The 22,603-nt window shown below is 47.0% G+C and overlaps 1 protein-coding gene across 1 annotated transcript in view; it reads left to right on the top strand.

Annotated features, from left to right (window-relative positions):
• The first annotated feature begins 354 nt into the window (after positions 1 to 354).
• The window catches only part of LOC138265699 (uncharacterized), a 66,931-nt gene continuing 44,682 nt past the window's right edge, over positions 355 to 22,603 (top strand). The window contains exon 1 of the mRNA XM_069217420.1: positions 355 to 484. The gene's annotated coding sequence lies outside the window, so the exon portion shown is untranslated. The remainder of the gene's footprint in view (positions 485 to 22,603) is intronic.

Below are 22,603 nucleotides of genomic sequence, written 5' to 3'. Positions count from 1 at the left end.
CGCCTGACCTTTGTTGCATGGTTTCTATGATAAGTATTTCCAAGGCTCGGCTCTTCGAGCCGGCACCGACTCCTCTTGGCTCGGCTCTCGCTATTAAACTTGTTGGATCCCCCGACATCTGACTGTGAATCTCGAGCCTTGTAAAGCGGCATGGGTTCCTCCGTGGCAGGTGAGCCTGGCGTTGGAAAACCCCGCCACGTCCCGCAAGTTTCATTTTCCTAAATTTACGGCCGTTCAAGAAACCAAACTATTTTCGGTCGGAGGACAAAGGAGAAACGAAGGTGAAACTTAGCGGGTCGCCGGCGCTGGTCTGAGATAAAGGGACTGGATGTCTATCCGTCTGTCAGAGAAAGGACCGCCCGTCCGTGCATCACAAGGGAGGCGCTATAAAGCGGCGCTGTGGGCGCTATCGGGGGACTCCACCGCGGAGACGGAGATAGCTGGAAGAGGGCAGGAAGAAAAGCAGAAACAAATAGGAGATCCTGTAAGTTTTTATATATTGCCTAGGCTATTTCACTTACTGTTTTTGCAGAGGTGTTTCTAATACTTGCCAGACTGAACCGTGCCACTCGGGAACATTAGTCCCAGGCGTTAAATTACCAGCTTGATGCATTCTGGGGTTTGCAGTGCGCGGTCATCTCCCGCGAGCCCTCAAGAGGAGGTTCTGCATTACAGGAGTCCGAAGAAGGAAACAGTCTTCTCAAATAGCCATCTCTTATGGCAAAGAGTCAACTAGCATGAAATCTGTGCTTTACACGATTAGCACAAAAACTGTGATCATGAACAGCACACAGTCATATATAGTCCTGCTACTTAATGTTAAATAGCGAGAAGCAGAGAGATGCACTGTTGTGGAACAACGAGATTTTATTGCATTTTACAGCGCTTCATGCCTTTTGCTAGGCTCCAAAGCGCATTATTGCATCAGTAGCACGTAACACCACGGGGTGGGCGGGTGCTCGGTTGGTTGGTGCTGTGCTTGCAATGAAATCTATGTGGGTAGAGTTTTGGCTCGGATCCTGTCTTAAATCACAGCGCCTAACAGTGAGCTGCAGGAAAGAAGCGCTTGGAGTTTACATGAGTCAGCAGGTCTGAGCTACTGGGGAGGTCCCATATGAATGTTTTTAGGTGACCACCGGCCACCACCCCAAGTCCTGTGCTGGACGCAGCAGTAAACACAACCTCTCAGCATATTGTTGGAGGGGGAGAGGCCCCCCCAACAGGGTGTGCACAAAGTCACCCCAGAGCGAGCATCAATGCAGGACGGGAGTAGAGGGGCGTATTTATGAGCGGTGTGCACCACACAACGTGGTACACGCGTAGCGCAAACCACTAAGTCATATCTTTGAAACTGCACAAAGCCACTTTACATGGCTGGATGGCTTAAAAAATGTCGAGTAAGGCAAGGCAAATGGCTGCGTTGTCTTACTCTGCACCAGGGAGGTGTTCCTATGCAACATCCATGGATGTTGACGTATTCCCAGATTTACCAACCCTGGTAAACCTGGGAGTGCGCCAAAATCCTACACCTCCCCGGGTGAGGCATAACAAGGAGAAATGTTTCTATTTCTCTTATTTTTTTCCTCTTTCTATAGAAAGAGGAAAAAGCCTCATAATTTGTGCAGGTTTTTGTGCAGAAATGTGCCCCTTCCTGCACAAAAACAATCCTGCATGCAACACAGGCGCCCTTGCAGCGTGGTGCATGGGTGCCTGCATTGGCGCTAGACAGGCGAAAGAGCATCACCGCAGGGGGAAAGGACAGGAATGTGCACGTATTGGATAAATATGTCCCACTAGAAGGAGGAAGCCCACCTAACCCCGCTATACCTCGGCCAGACACACATATACATGAAAATACCGCATAGAAGGGGTACATTATAAATACGATTTCTTCTACCCCAGAGTACATATATTACCCTGGGAACAGGAAATAATTTTAGCCAACAAATTTAATTATTATGCCCACACTCTCGAATACCTTCCAAAATCTTGATATATTTTTTCAACACCACATAAACACATTAAGTCTCAACAAAAGACACAACTTTACATTAAAAAAACATATATTTTCCTTTTTAGGCTGCACCATTGATTCAATAGCAGTCGTTTAAAGAGGTAGTCTCTCAAGGCAGTCCCGTGACATAGGCGGATGTCCGCTCATATATTCCATTCGGGAAATGCCTTATAAATACATTTAATTTCCAAATCCAAACTAAGGTTAACTTTTCCAATTATATATGTTGACTCGTTTCGGCCGTCTCATTACAGGCCTCTTCAGGACAACAAAATGGAAGACCTATCCATCTAAAGAAATGCATATACAATATTTTTTATCACAACTTAACACATAAAGCTAACACTGAGGTGCTCATACACATAGAAACTAGTGTACATTACACAGATGTAGTATTACTGAGAAGGGGAAAACAAAAAACAATGTTAAATTAAATAGCCCCTGGTGCAGTTACGGCTATTAAGGCAGAAAATCCCATGAACCATCGTAGAAAGTTAAACACACCCCATGCACAATGGATAAATATGGCACATTCCTCCCATTTCCCTGTGACTCAGGACAATGCAGCAAGGTGACTTCCCTGTAGGAAAGTAGCCTCTTTCTAGCCTTGTTACCCCCACTTATGGCCTGTTTGTGAGTATATGTCAGGGTGTTTTTACTGTCTCACTGGGATCCTGCTAGCCAGGGCCCAGTGCTCATAGTGAAAACCCTATGTTGGCAGTGTGGTTGATATGTGTCACTGGGATCCTGCTAGCCAGGACCCCAGTGCTCATAGGTTTGTGGCCTATATGTGTTTCCTGTGTGGTGCCTAACTGTATCACTGAGGCTCTGCTAACCAGAACCTCAGTGTTTATGCTCTCTCTGTCTTTAAAATTGTCACTGCAGGCTAGTGACTAATTTTACCAATTCTGATTGGCACACTGGGACACCCCTATAATTCCCTAGTATATGGTACCTAGGTACCCAGGGTATTGGGGTTCCAGGAGATCCCTATGGGCTGCAGCATTTCTTTTGCCACCCATAGGGAGCTCAGGCAATTCTTACACAGGCCTGCCACTGCAGCCTGAGTGAAATAACGTCCACGTTATTTCACAGCCATTTTTCACTGCAAATAAGTAACTTATAAGTCACCTATATGTCCAACCTTCACTGGGTGAAGGTTGGGTGGCAAGTTACTTAGTGTGTGGGCACCCTGGCACTAGCCAAGGTGCCCCCACATTGTTCAGGGCAAACTCACCGGACTTTGTGAGTGCAGGGACACCATTACACGCGTGCACTACACATAGGTCAACACCTATGTGTAGCGTCATAATGGTAACTCCGAACATGGCCATGTAACATGTCTAAGATCATGGAATTGTCACTCCAATACCATTCTGGTATTGGGGGGACAATTCCATGATCCCCCGGGTCTCTAGCACAGAACCAGGGTACTGCCAAACTGCCTTTCCGGGGTTTCCACTGCAGCTGCTGCCAACCCCTCAGACAGGTTTCTTCCCCCCTGGGGTCCAGGCAGCCCCTGGCCCAGGAAGGCAGAACAAAGGATTTCCTCTGAGAGAGGGTGTTACACCCTCTCCCTTTGGAAATAGGTGAGAAGGGCTGGAGAGGAGTAGCCTCCCCCAGCCTCTGGAAATGCTTTGATGGGCACAGGTGGTGCCCATCTCTGCATAAGCCAGTCTACACTGGTTCAGGGATCCCCCAGCCCTGCTCTGGCGCAAAACTGGACAAAGGAAAGGGGAGTGACCACTCCCATGACCTGCACCTCCCAGGGGAGGTGCCCAGAGCTCCTCCAGTGTGTCCCAGACCTCTGCCATCTTGGATTCAGAGGTGTTGCAGGCACACTGGACTGCTCTGAGTGGCTAGTGCCAGCAGGTGACGTCAGAGACCCCCTCTGATAGTCTCTTACCTTTCTTGGTAGCCACTCGTCCTGTCTTGGTAGCCAAACATCTTTTTCTGGCTATTTAGGGTCTCTCCTCTGGGGTATTCTTCAGATAACGAATGCAAGAGCTCACCAGAGTTCCTCTGCACTTCCTTCTTCGACTTCTGCCAAGGATCGACCGCTGAGTGCTCCAGGACGCCTGCAAAACAGCAACAAAGTAGCACGACGACTACCAGCAACCTTGTAGCGCCTCATCCTGCCGGCTTTCTCAACTGCTTCCTGGTGGTGCATGCTCTGAGGGCTGTCTGCCTTCACCCTGCACTGGAAATCCCGAAGAAATCTCCCGTGGGTTGACAGAGTCTTCCCCCTGCTCAAGCAGGCATCAAACTTCTGCATAACCAGTCCTCTGGGTCCCCTTTCATCATGACGAGCGTGGTCCCTGGCACACAGGAGTGGCATCCAAGAGACTTTCACAGTCCAGTGATTCTTCAGTCCAAGTTTGATGGAGGTAAGTCCTTGCCTCCCCACGCCAGACGACATTCCTGTGTTCTGCGTGATCTGCAGCTGCTCCGGCTTCTGTGCACTTTTCCAAGACTTCCTTGGTGCACAGCCTAGCCTGGGTCCCCAGCACTCCATCCTGCAGTGCCCAGCTCCCTGAGTTGACATCCGACGTCGTGGGACCCTCTTTTGTGACACTGAGTCCTCTCCGGCTCACAAATCTTCTAAGTGCCTGCTCCGGTACTTCTGCGGGTGCTGCCTGATCCTGTGGGGGCTCTCTGAGTTGCTGAGCGCCCCCTCTGTCTCCTCCTCCAAGGGGCGATATCCTGGTCCCTCCTGGGCCCCTGCAGCACCCAAAAACCTCTACCAAAACTCTTGCAGCTAGCAAGGCTTGTTGGTGGTATTTCTGCGTGGGAACACCTCTACAATCTTCATCGCGACGTGGGACATCTTCCATCCTAAGGAGAAGTTCCTAGTCCTCTTCGTTGTTACAGAATTCCAAGCTTCTTCCATCCGGAGGCAGCTTCCTTGCACCTTCATCCGGGGTTTTCTGGGCTCCTGCCCCCCCTGGACACTATCGCGACTATTGGACTTGGTCCCCTTGCTTTGCAGGTCCTCAGGTCCAGGAATCCGTTTTCAGTGCTTTGCTGGTGTTTGTGGTTCTTGCAGAATCCCCCTATCACAACTATTGTGTCCTATTGGGGCATTAGGGGTACTTTACTCCTACTTTCTAGGGTCTTGGGGTGGGGTATTTTGGTAACCCTCACTGTTTTCTTACAGTCCCAGTGACCCTCTACAAGCTCCCATAGGTCTGGGGTCCATTCGTGATTCGCATTCTACTTTTGGAGTATATGGTTTGTGTTGCCCCTAGACCTATGTTCACCTATTGCATCCTATTGTAATCCTACACTGTTTGCATTACTTTTCTTACTATTACTTACCTGTTTGGGGGTTGTGTACATATATCTTGTGTATACTACTTACCTTCTAACTGAGGGTACTCACTGAGATACTTGTGGCATATTGTCATAAAAATAAAGTACCTTTATTTTTAGTAACTCTGTGTATTGTGTTTCCTTATGATATTGTGCTATATGATATAAGTGGTATAGTAAGAGCTTTGCATGTCTCCTAGTTCAGCCTAAGCTTTGCCATAGCTACCTTCTATCAGCCTAAGCTGCTAGAAACACCTCTATTCTACTAATAAGGGATCACTGGGCCTGGCACAAGGTATAAGTACCACAAGGTATCCACTGTAAGCCAGGCCAGCCTCTCACATTCCCGCACTGCCATGTGCCACAAAGTTCATAAATCTGGGCCAGAGTTTATGGTACATGATAGCATCTCCCTCTGCAGCTGGTGAGAGGCGAGATCTGGACCTGAAGGGATGGTCTGTATTAATGTCATCCCAGATGATGACCTAATGGCTGCATACAATGATAAAAAGGCCAATGGCCTCGTTCTGTACACTCCAGCCTCCAGAAACTACACCTGGTCAGAATCAAAGAGTGAAGTTAAGACTCTTTGTATAGTGCACAATATTCTGGTCCTGATTTACAACTTGGCAGAAGGTTTACTCCGTCGCAACACTGATGGATATCCCATCCGCCAAAATCCAAATTCCATTCTATCATATGGGATTTAGATTTCGGCAGATGGAATATCTGTGACTGTTGTGACAGAGTAACCCATCCGCTGAATTCTAAATCAGGCCCTCTGTCAGGTCATTCACCAGATTTGATTATAATTCGTCTTTAGAGCTACTGCCCTTGTAGAGCCCTCCACTGCGGCTAACCTACCAACTGTTCCAAGGTTCCTTTAGAGCAGGCTTGTGGCTCAAAATTTTGCAATAGTTGCAGCAAAACTCTGAAACTCTCTGCATGATACAATGTGTCTGTGTAGGAAGTTGGCTCTGTATATACTATCTCAAAGTGAGAGATAGTGTGCACAGAATCCAGGGGTTCCCCTTAGAGATTGATAGTGACAAAAATAGATAATACTAATGCTCTATTTGTGCTAGTGTGGTCGAGCAGTAGGCTTATCAGAGGGTAGTGTTAAGCATTTGTTGTACACACACAGGCAATAAATGAGAACACACACTCAAATACTTAACTCCAGGCCAATAGGTTTTTATATAGAAAAATATTCTTTTCTTAATTTCTTTTTGAACCACAAGATTCAGAATTCAAGTAAATACATAAATTGTAAGGTACTTGGTATAGGTAAGTATGAAACTTTGAAAATAAACAGTAAGGTACACAGTTATGGCAATAAGCTATTTTAAAAGTGGACACTGCAAAAATCAACAGTTCCTGTGGGAGGTAATTACACGTTAGTTCAGCATGACAGTAAAGCACTTACAAGTTTTGCCTCTGGGGCATAGGCAGCCCACCGTTGGGGGTTTAAGTCAACCCCAAACTCCCAGCACCAGCAACACAGGGCCTGTCAGTTGCATAGGTCAAAGAGGGGCCCAAATAACATAGGCGCCTATGCAGACTAGGGGTGCTCTGGTTCCAGTCTGCTAGCAGGTAAGTACCTGCGTTCACGGGAAGCAGACCAGGGGGGTTTTGTAGAGCACGGGGGGGGGGTCACAAACAGGCCAACAAAATACACCCTCTGCAGCACAGGGGCGGCCGGGTGCAGTGTGCAAAGTAGGTGTTGGGTTTTGAATAGAAACAATGGAGGGACCCGGGGGGGTCACTCTGGTGATGCAGGCAGGGCACAGGGGGGCTTCTTGGGCCAGCCACTGACTGGGCAAGGGGGGGGCGCCTGCTGGTCACTCCTGCACTGGTAGTTGGTTCCTCTCGGGTCTGGGGGCTTTCGGGTGCAGTGCTTCTTCCAGGCGTCGGGTTCTTTGTTACCAGGCAGTCGCGGTCAGGGGGATCCTCTGGATTCTCTCTGCAGGCGTCGCCATGGGGGTGCAGGGAGGTCATCTCTGGGTGTCCTCATCGTGGGAGTTGCCTGGGGGTCCTCGTTGCAGTGTTGGTTCTTCTGGACACAAGCCGGGGGTGTCGTGTGCAGAGTGTTGGGGACTCACGCTTCAGGAGTGAGGCTGGAGTCCCTTTAAAGTTGGTTTCTTCTTGGTTGCTTGGACAGAGCCGCTGTCCACTGGAGTTTCTTGGTCCTTTGGGTGCAGGGCAGTCCTCTGAGTCAGCAGAGGTCGCTGGTCCCGCTGGATGCATCGCTGTTGCAGGTTCTCTGAGTCTGGAGACAGGCTGGTATGTCTCCGTTGTCTCTGCGGGGCTTTCAGGTCAGCAGTCCTTCTTCTTCTTTAGGTCGTCAGGAATCTGTTTTCCTGGGTTCAGGGTAGCGCCTAAATACTCAATTTAGGGGTGTGGTTAGGGCTGGAGGGCAGTAGCCAATGGCTACTGTCTCTGAGGGTGGCTACACCATCCTTGTGCCTCCTCCCTGTGGGGAGGGGGGCACATCCCTAATCCTATTGGGGGGAATCCTCCAAAGCAAGATGGAGGATTTCCTAAGGCAGGGGTCACCTCGGCTCAGGACACCTTAGGGGCTGTCCTGGCTGGACCGTGTCTCCTCCTTGTTTTTCTCATTATCTCCTCTGGACTTGCCTCCAAAAGTGGGGGCTGAGTCCGGGGGTGGGCGGGCATCTCCACTATCTGGGGTGCCCTGGGGCATTGTAACACCAGGATTGAGCCTTTGAGGCTCACCGCCAGGTGTTACAGGTCCTGCAGAGGGAGGTGTGAAGCACCTCCACCCAGAACAGGCTTTGTTCCTGGTCACAGATTGCACAAAGGCACTCACCCCATGTGGCCAGAAATTAGTCTGGAAGTGGCAGGCTGGCAGAGACCGGTCAGCCTAGCACTAGCAGTTGGGCTGGCATACAGGGGGCATCTCTAAGATGCCCTCTGTGTGTATTTTTCAATAAATCCCACACTGGCATCAGTGTGGATTTATTGTGCTAAGTGTAGCCATTATGAAACTGTGGAGTTCGTGTCTGACAAACTCCCAGACAATATACTCTTTATGGCTACCCTGCACTTACAATGTCTAAGAATTTGCTTAGACACTGTAGGGACATAGTGCTCATGCAGCTATGCCCTCACCTGTGGTATAGTGCACCCTGCCTTAGGGCTGTAAGGCCTGCTAGAGGGGTGACTTACCTATGCCACAGGCAGTGGGTTGTGGGCATGGCACTCTGAGGGGAGTGCCATGTCGACTTAGTCTTTTTCTCCTCACCAGCACACACAAGCTGTGAGGCAGTGTGCATGTGCTGAGTTAGGGGTCCCCAGGCTGGCATAATACAGGCTGCGGCCCTTTGACACCTTCCGTGGCCACAGGGCCCTTGGTACCAGGGTACCTTTTACAAAGGACTTATCTGTGTGCCAGGGCTGTGCCAATTGTGGAAACAAAGGTACGGTTTTAGGAAAGAAAACTGATGCTGGGTCCTGGTTAGCAGGGTCCCAGCACACTTTCAATGATAACTAGCATCAACAAAAGGCAAAAAGTTAGGGGGTAACCATGCCAACAGTGGCATTTTCCTACAGTCTTCAAAAGTCCTTAACCAGGCTTCGATATCTACTTAAAGCCTGTTTTTTAAATCAGGCCTTCTCTTAATAATGTTCTCTGCAATATTTCCAGCTGGATTTCTCCCCTCAATAAAGCAATCCTTGGTGATAGTATGTTTAATAAATGCAATGTAACATAACATAAAACATTGTCCTGTTTTGATCTTATGTTGTAATAGTAGCATTTGCCGTCATGAAGAAGAGATGTCTCAAAGTGCCTTAGATGATGCATAGAGAGCAGGGTGACTACACAAAATATACAAATATGTATATGTTCACACTACTGTGAGGTGTTAGGAAGCTACTATCCTTTCTACCCGCGTAAACCAAGTCTCTTGTGGTAAGAAGTGTGATATTAAGTAGTTTGGACTAATGTAATGCCATACTGTTGGGAGCCCCTGGTTATCTAGTTAATAGATTACTTAACGTCCAGGTTGCAGCAGCCAAACTGTTACTGAATAGACCCCCGAGATTCACTGTGTCTGAGGCCTTGAAAGATTTACATTGGCTTCCGATAAGGCACTGTGACTAGAAAACTTTGGCCCCTTTAAAGCCCTACAAGGTAGGGGTCCAGCCCAGCTAAGAGAAGGATTGAGAAGCTACACTCTTGGAAGATCCCTTGGCTCAAGCACCAGAAATTTGGTGTGTGTCAACAGGTTTTGGAAATCTCGCCTAGGTGGTCCGGCCTTCACATTGAAAGCGGGTCAACTATGGATTAAACTGCCTCCGATCCTTAGATTGTCAGATCTGTTAGAGTTTAGGAAAGCCTTGAACACCTGACTTTTCCCGTAATCACTTTAAATTTGCCTTATTTGAATTGAATTTATGTCTGTAGAATCAGTTGTTTGTTTTCTGTCCTTAGCACCAGGACTACTGTCCATGTCCTGGGACATCTGCATGAAGTGCTGGTGGCAGTGTACCATTCTTTCTGATTGATAGTGCTAACAGACCTTTTACGGTTTTGCCTGCACAGCGCTTGTGCTGTGCTTGTGAAATCTATTGTGTTTAATATAAATCTTAAATGGGGCTCACATCCCGCCCCTTTTGCTTTCCTTGCTTTCATTGGTTCCTGGTCTTGCCACTTACTTTTCCTCCATTTCTATTGGCTGTCGCACTATTTTCTTGCATTTACCAATGTGTGTTCCAAGTGTGTTTGGTCTTTTCAGTATCTCGAGGCCCAAGTACTCTGTTCATCCACTAGGACATAGCGTGAGAGAACTAGTACAGAAAACTATGCAACTTGAGGTTACGGACACTTCTTACAGACATTGAAAAAAAATGGCCTCTCAGGACAGCCAGCAGAAGACAGCTGACAACTATTTGCCCAGCAGACCGGAAACCACCAGTGAGGAGCTGTTCTCACAAAAATAGGTGTCAGGATTGCATCAGGTGACCCTGGCTGACCTCCTACTGACTGCATTCCCTCATCTCTCAAGCAGGCAGCTACCGGTCCCTCCAAGGTGGACCGGAAGTCAGTGAAAGGGCACAAGGAAATGGCGGAAGAAGGGAGCTGTGGCTAAAGTGGCATGTTTGACAGGTCATATAGGAATAAAGTGCACGAGAGGCCAGCCCCAGACTAGAATGCTCCAAGATTACAAAGTGAACCCTTGAGTAATGGAGCAGTTTGATAACATCACTTCCATTCAGCTCATCATGCCTCACGCAGTTTGACTTTGCCATTTTCATAAAATGCATTGCAGAAGCACATAAAATAATGTCAATACTAGGGGTGGGCAGTGAGCTCCGCTCCGCTGGCAGAGCTAATGGAGTTCCCCAGCAGTGGAGCAGAGCTCACCACGTGCGCACTGCAGCACAGTTTTGGGTCCCACAGCGCAAGAGCAGACAGCCTGCGCTTGCGCTGTGTGGCCCATAACTGGACTGCAGTGCTCACTCAGCCTAATGTCAGCAGCATGGAGCTGCTTCTGGTGCCAGCTCTGGATCCAGCTATCCAGGCCTCCCTCCGGCCCCACTAACAGCCCGGGAGCATGGAGCAGAGGGAGGCAGAGAACCAGGCCGCCGGCATGTGGCAGTGGGGACCCTGGAGTCGACCTGGACGGAGGTAAGACCCTTTTTTCCCTGAATTAAGGCCGTAGGCAGCGAAAGCTGCTGTTACAGGCCTCTTGTGCACCGGCCTGCCCAGGCCTCTTGTGCTCAAGCTTTTGCTGCCTACAGCCTGGCCTGAATGCACCCATTCTCTGAAGCGTAAAGAAGGGTCAGGCCTGGCTAACCAGACCCAACCCTGCTTAGCGCTTCCGAGATCGGGTGCATTCAGGACAGGGAGCCATTAGGGCAGGCGGCACTCCACCGCTCACGAAACTTTGTGGAATTACACAGAGTTTTAAATCAACTCCGCAAACGTCTGTGGAGTGGAACTCCATGAGCCGTGCCCACCCCTAGTCAAAACACTCTTTGTTTAATAATTCGAGCCCTCTTGCTTGGCGTGTTTGTCATGTTTATTCTCCAATTAATTGGTAGATGTAGGAAGGTAGCCTCTTTCTAGCCTTGTTACCCCCACTTTTGGCCTGTTTGTGAGAATATGTCTGGGTGCTTTTACTGTCTCACTGGGATCCTGCTAGCCAGGGCCCGAGTGCTCATAGTGGAAACCCTATGTAGTCAGTGTGTTTGATATGTGTCACTGGGATCCTGCCAGCCAGGACCCCAGTGCCCATAAGTTTGTGGCCTATATGTGTTTCCTGTGTGGTGCCTAACTGTATCACTGATGCTCTGCTAACCAGAACCTCAGTGTTTATGCTCTCTCTGCTTTTAAAATTGTCACTGCAGGCTAGTGACTAATTTTACCAATTCTGATTGGCACACTGGAACACCCTTATAATTCCCTAGTATATGGTACCTAGGTACCCAGGGTATTGGGGTTCGAGGAGATACCTATGGGCTGCAGCATTTCTTTTGCCACCCATAGGGAGCTCAGACAATTCCTACACAGGACTGCCACTGCAGCCTGAGTGAAATAACGTCCACGTTATTTCACAGCCATTTTACACTGCACTTAAATAACTTATAAGTCACCTATATGTCTAACCCTCACTTAGTGAAGATTAGGTGCAAAGTTACTTAGTGTGAGGGCACTCTGGCACTAGCCAAGGTGCCCCCACATTGTTCAGGGCAAATTCCCTGGACTTTCTGAGTGCGGGGACACCATTACATGCGTGAACTACATATAGGTCAATACCTATGTATAGCTTCACAATGGTAACTCCGAACATGGCCATGTAACAGGTCTAGGATCATGGAACTGTCCCCCCAATACCATTCTGGTATTGGGGGGACAATTCCATGCATCCCCGGGGCTCCAGCATGGACCCCGGGTACTGCCAAACTATCTCTCTGGGGTTTTTTCTGCAGCTACCTCTGCTGCCAACCCCTCAGACAGGTTTCTGCCCCCCTGGGGTCTGGGCAGCCCAGTCCCAGGAAGGCAGAACAAAGGATTTCCTCTGAAAGAGGGTGTTACACCCTCTCCCTTTTTGAAATAGATGTTAAGTGCCTGAGAGGAGTAGCCTCTCCTGGCCTCTGGAAATGCTTTGAAGGGCACAGATGGTGCCCTCCTTGCATAAGCCAGTCTACACCAGTTCAGGGATCCCCCCAGCCCTGCTCTGGCGCGAAACTCGACAAAAGAAAGGGGAGTGACCACTCCCCTGACCAGCACCTCCCAAGGGGAGGTGCCCAGAACTCCTCCAGTGTGTCCCAGACCTCTGCCATCTTGGTGTGGGCACAATGGAGACCTCTGAGTGACCAGTGCCAGCAGGTGACGTCAGAGACCCCGCCTGATAGGTGCTTACCTCTCTCTGTAGCCAATCCTCCTCTGAGGGCTATTTAGGGTCTCTCCTGTTGGTTTCTCACCAGATAACAAATGCAAGAGCTCACCAGAGTTTCTCTACACTTCTCTCTTCAACTTCTGCCAAGGATCGACCGCTGACTGCTCCAGGACGCCTGCAAAACTGCAACAAAGTAGCACGAAGACTACCAGCAACATTGTAGCCCCTCATCCTGCCAGCTTTCTCGACTTTTTCCTGGTGGTGCATGCTCTGAGGGATGTCTGCCTTCACCCTGCACTGGAAGCCAAGAAGAAATCTCCTGTGGGTCGACGGAATCTTCCCCCTGCCAACGCAGGCACCAAACCTCTGCATCACCGGTCCTCTGGGTCCCCTCTCATCTTGACGAGCGTGGTCCCTGGAACACAGGAGCTGGATCCAAGTGTCCCCGACAGTCCAGTGGCCCTTCTGTCTAAATTTGGTGAAGGTAAGTCATTGCCTCCCCACGCCAGACAGTAATCCTGTGTACTGCGTGAACTGCAGCTGCTAGGACTTCTGTGCACTTTTGCAAGACTTCCTTTGTGCACAGCACAGCCCAGGTCCCCAGCACTCCGTCCTGCATTGCTCAACTCGCTGAGTTGACCTCCGACTTTGTGGGACTCCCTTTTGTTGTGCTGAGACGACCACCGTGCTCAGATCTTTTGAACATCTGTTCAGGTGCTTCTGCGGGTGCTGCCTGCTTCTGCGTGGGCTCTCTCTGTTGCTGAGCGCCCCCTCTGTCTCCTCCTCCAAGGGGCGATCTCCTGGTCCTCCCTGGGCCCTGGCAGCACCCAAAATCCTCAACTGCGACTCTTGCAGCTAGCAAGGCTTGTTTGTGGTCTTTCTGCATGGAAATAACTCTGCATCCTCCAGCACGCCGTGGGACATCTTCTGACCAAAGGAGAAGTTCCTCACACTTTCCGTTGTTGCAGAATCTTTGGCTTCTTCCACCCAGAGGCAGCCCTTTTGCACCTTCATCCGGGGTTTAGTGGGCTCCTGCCCCCCCGGACACTTGCGTGACTCTTGGACTTGGTCCCCTTCCTTTGCAAGCCCTCAGGTCCAGGAATCCATCTTCAGTGCTTTGCAGTCAGTTGTTGTCTTTGCAGAATCCCCTATCTCGACTTTACTGTCTTTCTGGGGTAGTAGGGTAACTTTACTCCTACTTCTCAGGGTCTTGGGGTGGGGTATCTTGGACATCCTTAGTGTTTTCTTACACTCCCAGCGATCCCCTACACACTACATTAGGCCTGGGGTCTCTTCGTGGTTCGCATTCCACTTTCAGAGTATATGGTTTGTGTTGCCCCTAGGCCTATTATCTCCTATTGCATTCTATTGTGTTCTACAGTGTTTGCACAACTTTTCTAAGTGTTTTACTTACCTGATTTTGGTCTGTGTGTATATTTTGTGTATTTTACTTACCTCCTAATGGAGTATATCCTCTGAGATACTTTTGGCATATTATCACTAAAATAAAGTACCTTTATTTTTAGTAACTCTGAGTATTGTGTTTTCTTATGATATAGTGCTAAGAGATATAAGTGGTATAGTAGGAGCTTTGCTTGTCTCCTAGTCCAGCCTAAGCTGCTGTGCTATAGCTACCTCTATCAGCCTAAGCTGCTAGAACACTACTAATCTACTAATAAAGGATAACTGGACCTGGCACAAGGTGTAAGTACCACTAGGTACCCACTGTAAGCCTGGCCAGCCTCCTGCAATAGATCAATTAATTCTGTTTCCCTCATACTCCCTCCTGCCACAAATTATTAGACACTCTGCCCCCACCCCCTAAACTCCCGCCCAAACCCTGCAAATTGGGTCCAGCATGAGGACCTAATTTGCGCTTGATTCAGGTGAGTTGGGGGAGGTGCAAGATGTATATGTTCAGTGGCCAGTCACAACCGTGATGTAATCAGCCACAAAATGGGCTCTCTGCTGCCTACAATTATTTACCACCAGCAGCGAGGGCCCAGGGGGCTATCCCGGCCGTCTCTGCCAAAGGGCAGCAGAGTGCTGTACAGGGGACAAGGTAAAGATAATGGCAACGCTTGATTCAAGAGCCAGCTGGTTTCAAAGAGCAAAAATGAATTGTTACTGCACCATAATGTGGTTATGCATGTTGGTGGTACTGCTGTAATGTGAACAGTGACATCCTAGGCAATTTACTTGAAATAGTTTTCTTTTCCCCTCGGTTTCCTGGAAGTTGATGATTGAAATTATCAAAGGGGAGGAAATGAAACTTGAAGAAGGCATGCTAGTTTGCGAGCTAACGGTAGGTGGCAGTATAAAATAGAAAATGAGCAAGGAATGCTTTATCGATCGATATGTAAGAGGCGTTGTCAACATTTGGATATTTTTACTCTCGAAGGACTCAGATTAGGCAGTAATGTAAAAGAAAAACAGACATTAAACAGTTAATAACTGTCATCTGAAATTTTCAGGACAACTGCAGACGTCAGGCTTCCTCCCTTTGCCATTATTTCCCTTTCTTTCCATACTCCTTTGTTTTTTCTGCTTTCTTTCTTGCCATGAGTGTCAGTGCCCACCACCTGCGAACACCAACATTGTTAAATGCTCCTTTGTTATTCACAGCCTTTTATAAAGTAATTTGTTTGTTTCTATGTGAAAAGCTTTGAAACACACATGTGCTTGTATGTTTTTTCACATAGAAACAAACACAGGCACCTGATAGCAAAGGAGTCTACAGTCATTTGTTTCTCTGTTTTCCACATAGAAACTAAGGGGCACATTTAGTAATATGTCACACAGCGCTGCCTGAAAGGGCCATGGTGCAAGAGGGCCTTCCTGCACAAAAACAATCCTCTGAGACATTCTCCTCTTTCCATGTGTGCTGCAGAATCCTGAGCATTCAGAAAGAAGAACAGGCATTTGCAATGCAATAGGTCTTGCATTTTCTTGTGTTAGAGCTACTGGCATTGTAAATTCATAACTGGACTTTTCTTGCCACATAAATTGGTCAACCCTGCCTCATATTTTCATCTTTTCCTGCCATATAATTCCAGTGGCCCTCCATATAACTAAAGCACTTGCATTTACAATCCCTCGAACGAGTGAAAGTGATGGGCATGAGGTTGCCTGTTTTCGGGGAGCCTTGATTGGTTATTCGCCCTCAATGTTCGTTCCAAGCTAAAGTTTTATAGCCATACGTTTTTTTGTTTGTTTGTTTGTTTACCTTTAGGCTGTATATCTGTATTTAGGTCTTTTATCAGTTGCTTCTCCCAGGGCCAATTAGGAGTGCCCGTGCGTGTGCTGAGATATTTGTGGCACCTAATAAATGCCAGCACTGCTGGGCAAAGTATTCAAGAAGGCACTCGATAAATGGAAAACATGCTGTTCCTACACATATCAGTATTTATTGTCCTTCGTAACCAGGGCCTAGGTGTGAATCTGGGGTTTTCTCCTTTCTCTTGGATTGTGAAGCCTTTGTACCACTAGGAGGAGCCCGGGATCCAAAGATAGATACAGGCGCACATTACATAGAGTTGTAATCCCTTTTTTTTTAATTGTCATTTTGTCATTGTCTCCCCACGCCAGACAGTAATCCTGTGTACTGCATGAGCTGCAGCTGCTAGGGCTTCTGTGCACTTTTGCAAGACTTCCTTCATGCACAGCACAGCCCAGGTCCCCAGCACTCCGTCCTGCATTGCCCAACTCGTTGAGTTGACTTCTGACTTCGTGGGACTCCCTTTTGCTGTGCTGAGACGACCGCCGTGCTCCGATCTTCTGAACGCCTGTTCAGGTGCTTCTGCGGGTGCTGCCTGCTTCTGCGTGGGTTCTCTCTGTTGCTGAGCGCCCCCTCTGTCTCCTCCTCCAAGGGGCGATCTCCTGGTCCTTGGCGCACATTACATAGAGTTGTAATCCCTTTTTCAGTAAATAGCGTGTGGGCCCCCTTATCTGGGCTCCTCCTGATTTATATAACCAGCGATGCTAGTGGCTGAAGGAGCACACACTTATTTATGTATGTCAGGGGATGGTGAAGATATAAAGAATCATGAAAGAGTCTTGTCTTGTTTTTGCCTCAGAGCACACATTTATAGAGATCGTGCAATGGTTTGTTTATAAATTGTCAAAGGAGAAAAAGATCTTTGTAATGAACAATTCGTCTGAAGAACCTCCTATAAAAAAAAAACCTTTAAAATCAAGACAGAGTGGAGAAAGGAACCGGTTGCACTGCTGGTGAATCGAGGGATTCCTGCCAAGGGGCTCAGTGCATCGTATAAGAGCCAATCAGCACCCGCTGGTCGCCTTGGTTTCAACATTCAGACTGAACTGTTCAATTACAATATTGTAAAGAAAAATCGAAATGAACAGTGACATTGCAAGCAAAGGTCAAAGCGTAATTGTGTCGCGGCTGCAAGGCCAGCGCAGCAAAACTGTCATTTTCCTGACTGCAAACAGGTGGGTGTTCGATGTGCAGACTCACAGAAATGTAATTTATTATTACACACGCCGACCGACGTAGATTATCAGTACAGACAGATTTTAAAGAATTCCTTTGACTCTTATTTCACACAGGGCATTTGGCTATCTTCTAATGTGCCTCCACCCAGCCTCCTTTTGCAATAGAAAGTCTCCGCCAGTCGTCTCAGTATTGGGAACCTGTTTGGGTGCAGTTGCAATATCGGAATGGCAGCGATCCTTTCACAAAGAGGTTATGGGATTCTGCGACGACTACAGGGGACAGATGCCTGACTTTGAAAAGGCCAGTGCAATGAGTGACACATCTCTTCTGTGGAATTGTTTCCAGTGAACAGGCAAAGATAAGCATCACAGGGTACAAATCCCCAAAAAGGAGAAAGGCCTGCGACTCCAGAGTTACAACCATTAACTCAGCGATGGGAAAATCAAAGTCGGAAACAGGAAATTAAGTAAATAGGGATTTGGCTGAACAGAGATTGTGCCACTCCGGAACTCTACCACTTTCCTGCCCCCACCCCATGCTCTGATTCAAAAACACAAAGCTAAATGTCTTCCATACCTCTCATCCACCCCACTAGTTTACAGGACACACTCTGATCACAAAAGACTGCTCACCATTGCCAGTTCAAAAACGTCGCCACAAAGGCATATAGATGCCCATGTCCCACTAGTCTTCCGGATTACACTTCTAAAGTACTAAACAAGAGAGAAGCTCGACCTAATTTCAACAAAGCTCTAATTAAGTTAACAGAGCAGCCTGAGAAGATTTATGGCCCCAATAAAGGAGATAAGCAATGCCCTGTGTGCAATGTCATGAGTGCTTTCAGGGTGGGGCCCTGTAGAGAGAAAAACTCTGGGATGCCATGCAAGGGGATATGGTGTTTGTTTAGTAAAACAAGCTTAATTTGGGAGACATTTGTTTAGTAAAATAAGCTTAAACAAATGTCAGCGACATGGAAGGAGGTGAGATGAATGGAATGCTGCAATAAAACGCAGGCAGCTACCAGCCTAAAACACGCACAGTGAAATATCAAAAATAGTCCCTCACACAACAGATAAAGAAAGTAAGTGGAAGAATACAGTTCTTTATCACTGCTCTGAAACAGAAAAAGGAGGGAGAAAAAAGGCAGAATTGACCACTAGCAACCAAGAATTTTTAAAGGACACGTCAACTGACAAATACAATTGCTTTAACCCACAGTTTAAGTATACTTAAGTATACACCAGGTCAAAAGCTAACGCTTGACCTACAAAATGAGGAGAATTAATGCTGTTGCTCGTCGTTGCGACTCACCTGGGGAGGTGTAGCATTTTCACACATTCCTAAATCTACCAGTAATAGTAAATCTGGGAATGCGCCAACATCCATGGATGGATGCATGGGAACACCAATGCTCCACCCATGGAACACCTTCCTGGTGCAGAGTAACACAACGCAGTGATTTGCGCTGCGTTACATTACTCTAGGTTTTATCAAGCCACTCAGGGTCACGCAAGGTGGCCTTGCATGGCTTGATAAATCTGACTTAGCAATTGAATCGCCCTTGAACCCCCTTGCGTGGCACAAGGGTGACTTAACTACTTAATAAATATGCCCCTGATAGTGCATTATAAAGAAGACACATATTTTTCTCACAGAGACTATAAAGAAGGTTCCACATTGCAAGAGAGATTTAATCTGAACCTGCGTCTGGTGAAGCAGAGTTACAAGCGGGTTCCTACGCTATTTATTTATGTGAAAGCACAAAAGTGGGAGATTTTGAAATTAAAATCATGGGAATGTATTTTCCCCAGTGACTCCTATTAAAGTAGAGGCAATTTCAGGTGGGAGACACCTAAAATAAAGTCATTTTATCTACAAAAAACAGGAGACTCCACCTCAATCGAGTCTTTTTGGCATGCATGGATTGCATTGTTCAAATGAAAAAATTAATTGCCAAATTTTTGCTTTGCCTCTTACTGCTTATACTGCCTTTGTGCTCATTTTATGACATCAGTTTACAAATAGCGTAGTCACATCTTATGTTTACTCAGTTATAAATTATATTTTAAGTGAAGAATGACTGATAGTTTTTTCTTTTAATCATGTTGAAATGCCCAGATATAGTCAATTTCAACAATCCTGGGCTTCTCTAGTCTTTTCATACAATTCTAAATTTGCTCCGAAGGAGACGCAGGACCATGATGACGTATCCTTTGCCAGCCCGAGCTATTGTTATAGCAATAACAATATAAGAATAGCTCGTGTTGGCAAGCGATCCTTCGTAATGGTCTTTCTTCTGCTTCTTAGCAAATTGAAAATTGTATGAAAAGGCTGGACAAGCCGAGAATCGTTGGATTTGCCAGTGCTTGTATTACATAGCATTTTATAATGCTGATTTGATTTTTCTAAGCACTATACAATTAATGGTACTGAGCTTTGGATGGAGAAACATTTTGAGCTGGGCTTGCCAAGATTCAAACTCGTCATAAAGATCACATCACTTCTGAAAAGCCAGTAGATAACTCAATGAGCCTTCTTTCCATACAGCAGATATGCCAATCAGTATAAAGAAATCAGTTTATTTTGCGCATGACACGAACATTCATTGATCTCATATGGTTTATAATTAATAGTTTAATAAAGAAATTAGAAATGATACAACAAATACAAATGAATTTAGGGTTGAGTGTTGCAATATGCACAATTGCAACAGAAAAAGTAATATCTTCGAAAACTCTAATCCATACCATAGATATATTTATTTGCAATATAATTTGGATAAATGAAAAATAAACATAACAATACATGTTAAGGCTTCTTTCTACAGAAAGTTATTTAGGTTGTTTATGCAATTCTTTTTGACATAGCTTGTTCATTGAGACCTTCCAGTGCATTCTCAATGTTCACTTTTGAGGCTGTTTTCCAATTTCTGAAGATAAACATTTTAACATTTACAATGACATCCCAGGGCTGACAAGACCATCTCTTGAGCTTGGCAAATGCCCAGTTAACTCTTTACGTTGAAAGGGTTTGCCCACATTGCTATGCAATCTCGTTGACATTTGGAGCAGTTCACGGTATGTAACCTGCACCTTCCAATGCAGACTGCAGTTTGAGCTGCTAGGACTTCAGAGTTGGGGGATGCTCAATGGAAGTAGCAATCTGTATCCAGCAACGAAGATATTGTTTAAAATATACTCCTATATATGGTATTGTTGATTTTATTATTCCTTTGTAATGTTATGGATGCGTAATTGCTGCCTTTACAACTCCTCTACATTGTTGGTTTTCCCACACATTTAATGGTCTACAATCCATGGTTGTGGTAAGGTATGGGTGTTCTGAGCATCATTTATTAGGTCCAGCTTAGACAGTGTTCATGCGCTATCTGCAAGACCTGTTGGAATGAGTAAAGGCCTATGCTCCCGCCTGCCACTGCCTGCCACTTACCATAGGTTGAAGGCAGTGTCGCTCTTGTTTTGCTGCCTCCTAACTGGCTTGGAAGCTGATACATCACTTCCTGTTCTCGGCTGAGGAGCAACGGCCAAGTATAGTTTAATTATGCTTGGATTATTTTTCTGTTGTTTGGACAGACTATTTTTTTTTTGTTTTCCCTGCCTCTCATGTTTGTTAGTAAGCACTCGTGTTCATGCGTGCGCACAGTTCATTTTTCGCATTTATCTTACACTTGGGCCTTACTTTAGATAATCAGTAAATATATGTAGTTTGTCTTGTGTGTGTGCGTTTTGTACATTTGTTTGTGGCTTTATAGAGCATAAAATCGACCCAGGTATTGAATCCTCAACAGTGGCTCTCACCACACAGTAGGAGAGTTGATACTACAATATTCACTGCACTCGGAGAAACTCACCCAATAATGCTTTACAGACATTCCTTTTACAACACAAGTTTGCCAATAACTCAGCCTAACATTCAGAACAACGTGCCCTTTCAGCCCAGGCCACATTAGGTTAGAGGAGGCCCAAAAATCATAACCTCTTCCACCATTTTTAATGTATATTTAATCTCACTTATAGCTAGAACTTTATTTTTTTTTACAGCTGAGAGAAGTATGTGTTACAAGGGCCTTGTTTGTAATAATATTCTGAAAGCCCTGCTAGGCCTGCAAAACATGTAATGCACTACACTCTCCAGGGGCTGGAGGATCATTATTTCCCCAAGGCACAACTATTCAGTTGGGGCTCCACAGGGACATCGAGCCACAACCAGTGTACTGCACCTTCTGCTGTTGACTCTAAAGGTACATCTAGCCACGACCAGTGGTAATGCACCTTCTGCTGTGGACTCTACAGTAACATCTAGTAACGACCAGTGGTGCTGCACCCTTGTGCCACTGATTCCACAGTTAAAGGATATTTAAAATGCCTTCTAGGCCTGAAAATGTGTATTCATTATATGGTTACACTGCAATGTTCTTTGTCTTTATTTTTTCATGTGATTATGCCCTCTAGGGGCTGACTATATGGTTGCATGACCATGTTTCTTCCAAATGTTATTTTTACTCTGGTGCTCTGTAGGCTCTGTTTAAACCATTACAGTCTAATGCCAAGTGTATGAAGGAATGCACAAAAGGTTTAATGTGCGGGATGGCTAAATATTTCAGCCATTTCACTAAGGACCTGGTACTTCTCTAGACGTTTCTGGGTTTAGGGGACATTCTGACCTCCTGACGTCAGAAGAGGTTCTGGCATCGTTCTGTGACACTGTACTCTGAGTGATTTTGGCTCCACAGGGACATCTAGCCACAGCCAGTGTTACTGCACCTTCTGCTGTTGACTCTACTGGGGCATTTAGCCATGACCAGTGGTAATGCACCTTCTGCTATTGAATCTACAGGGACAGCTAGTAAAGACCTGCGGCACTGCACCCTTGTGCCACTGACTACACTGTTAAATGATATTTAACCCCCTGGGAACTTGGGGCGAGCTGGTCTCCGCTCATCATGCACCCGGCCCGGGGGGGGGAGGGGGTAGTGCTAGCACCCCCCCATGGGCCTCCCACCCACACCCCCCTTCGAGGATGGAAGGAGAATCCCTTCCACCCCATACCCCACCCTCGGCAATCTGATGACATCAGCACGCCGTCATCAGAAGCTGCCGAGGACACGCTGGAAGCCATTTGCTTCCAGAGCAAGGGAAGAGAGGATGTCCTTCTGGGTAAGTCCTTCTCCTGGGGGGTTTTGAGGGGGGAAAACAGACATGAGGGGAAAGGAAAGAGCTTTTCCTTCCTCCCTGTGCCTGTTTTCAGTGGATTCCTGGTCCACGCAGGAATCCCCACTAGGCACCAGGGATTTTGTTTTGCTTTTATTTTGAGTAGCGCCCCTTTGGGCAAGGTTCGCTCCCCTGGGGGGCTATTATTAATCCTATTTCGCCCCCCCGGGGGCAGATCGGCCGTTTTTTTGGCTGATCTCACCCCCAGGGGGGGTCGAAACCC

The sequence above is a fragment of the Pleurodeles waltl genome, chromosome 1_1 (genome assembly GCF_031143425.1).
Source record: "Pleurodeles waltl isolate 20211129_DDA chromosome 1_1, aPleWal1.hap1.20221129, whole genome shotgun sequence".
Taxonomy (NCBI): domain Eukaryota; kingdom Metazoa; phylum Chordata; class Amphibia; order Caudata; family Salamandridae; genus Pleurodeles; species Pleurodeles waltl.
Note: the sequence above shows the minus strand (reverse complement) of the source record. Positions and strands in the feature narration are given on the sequence as shown.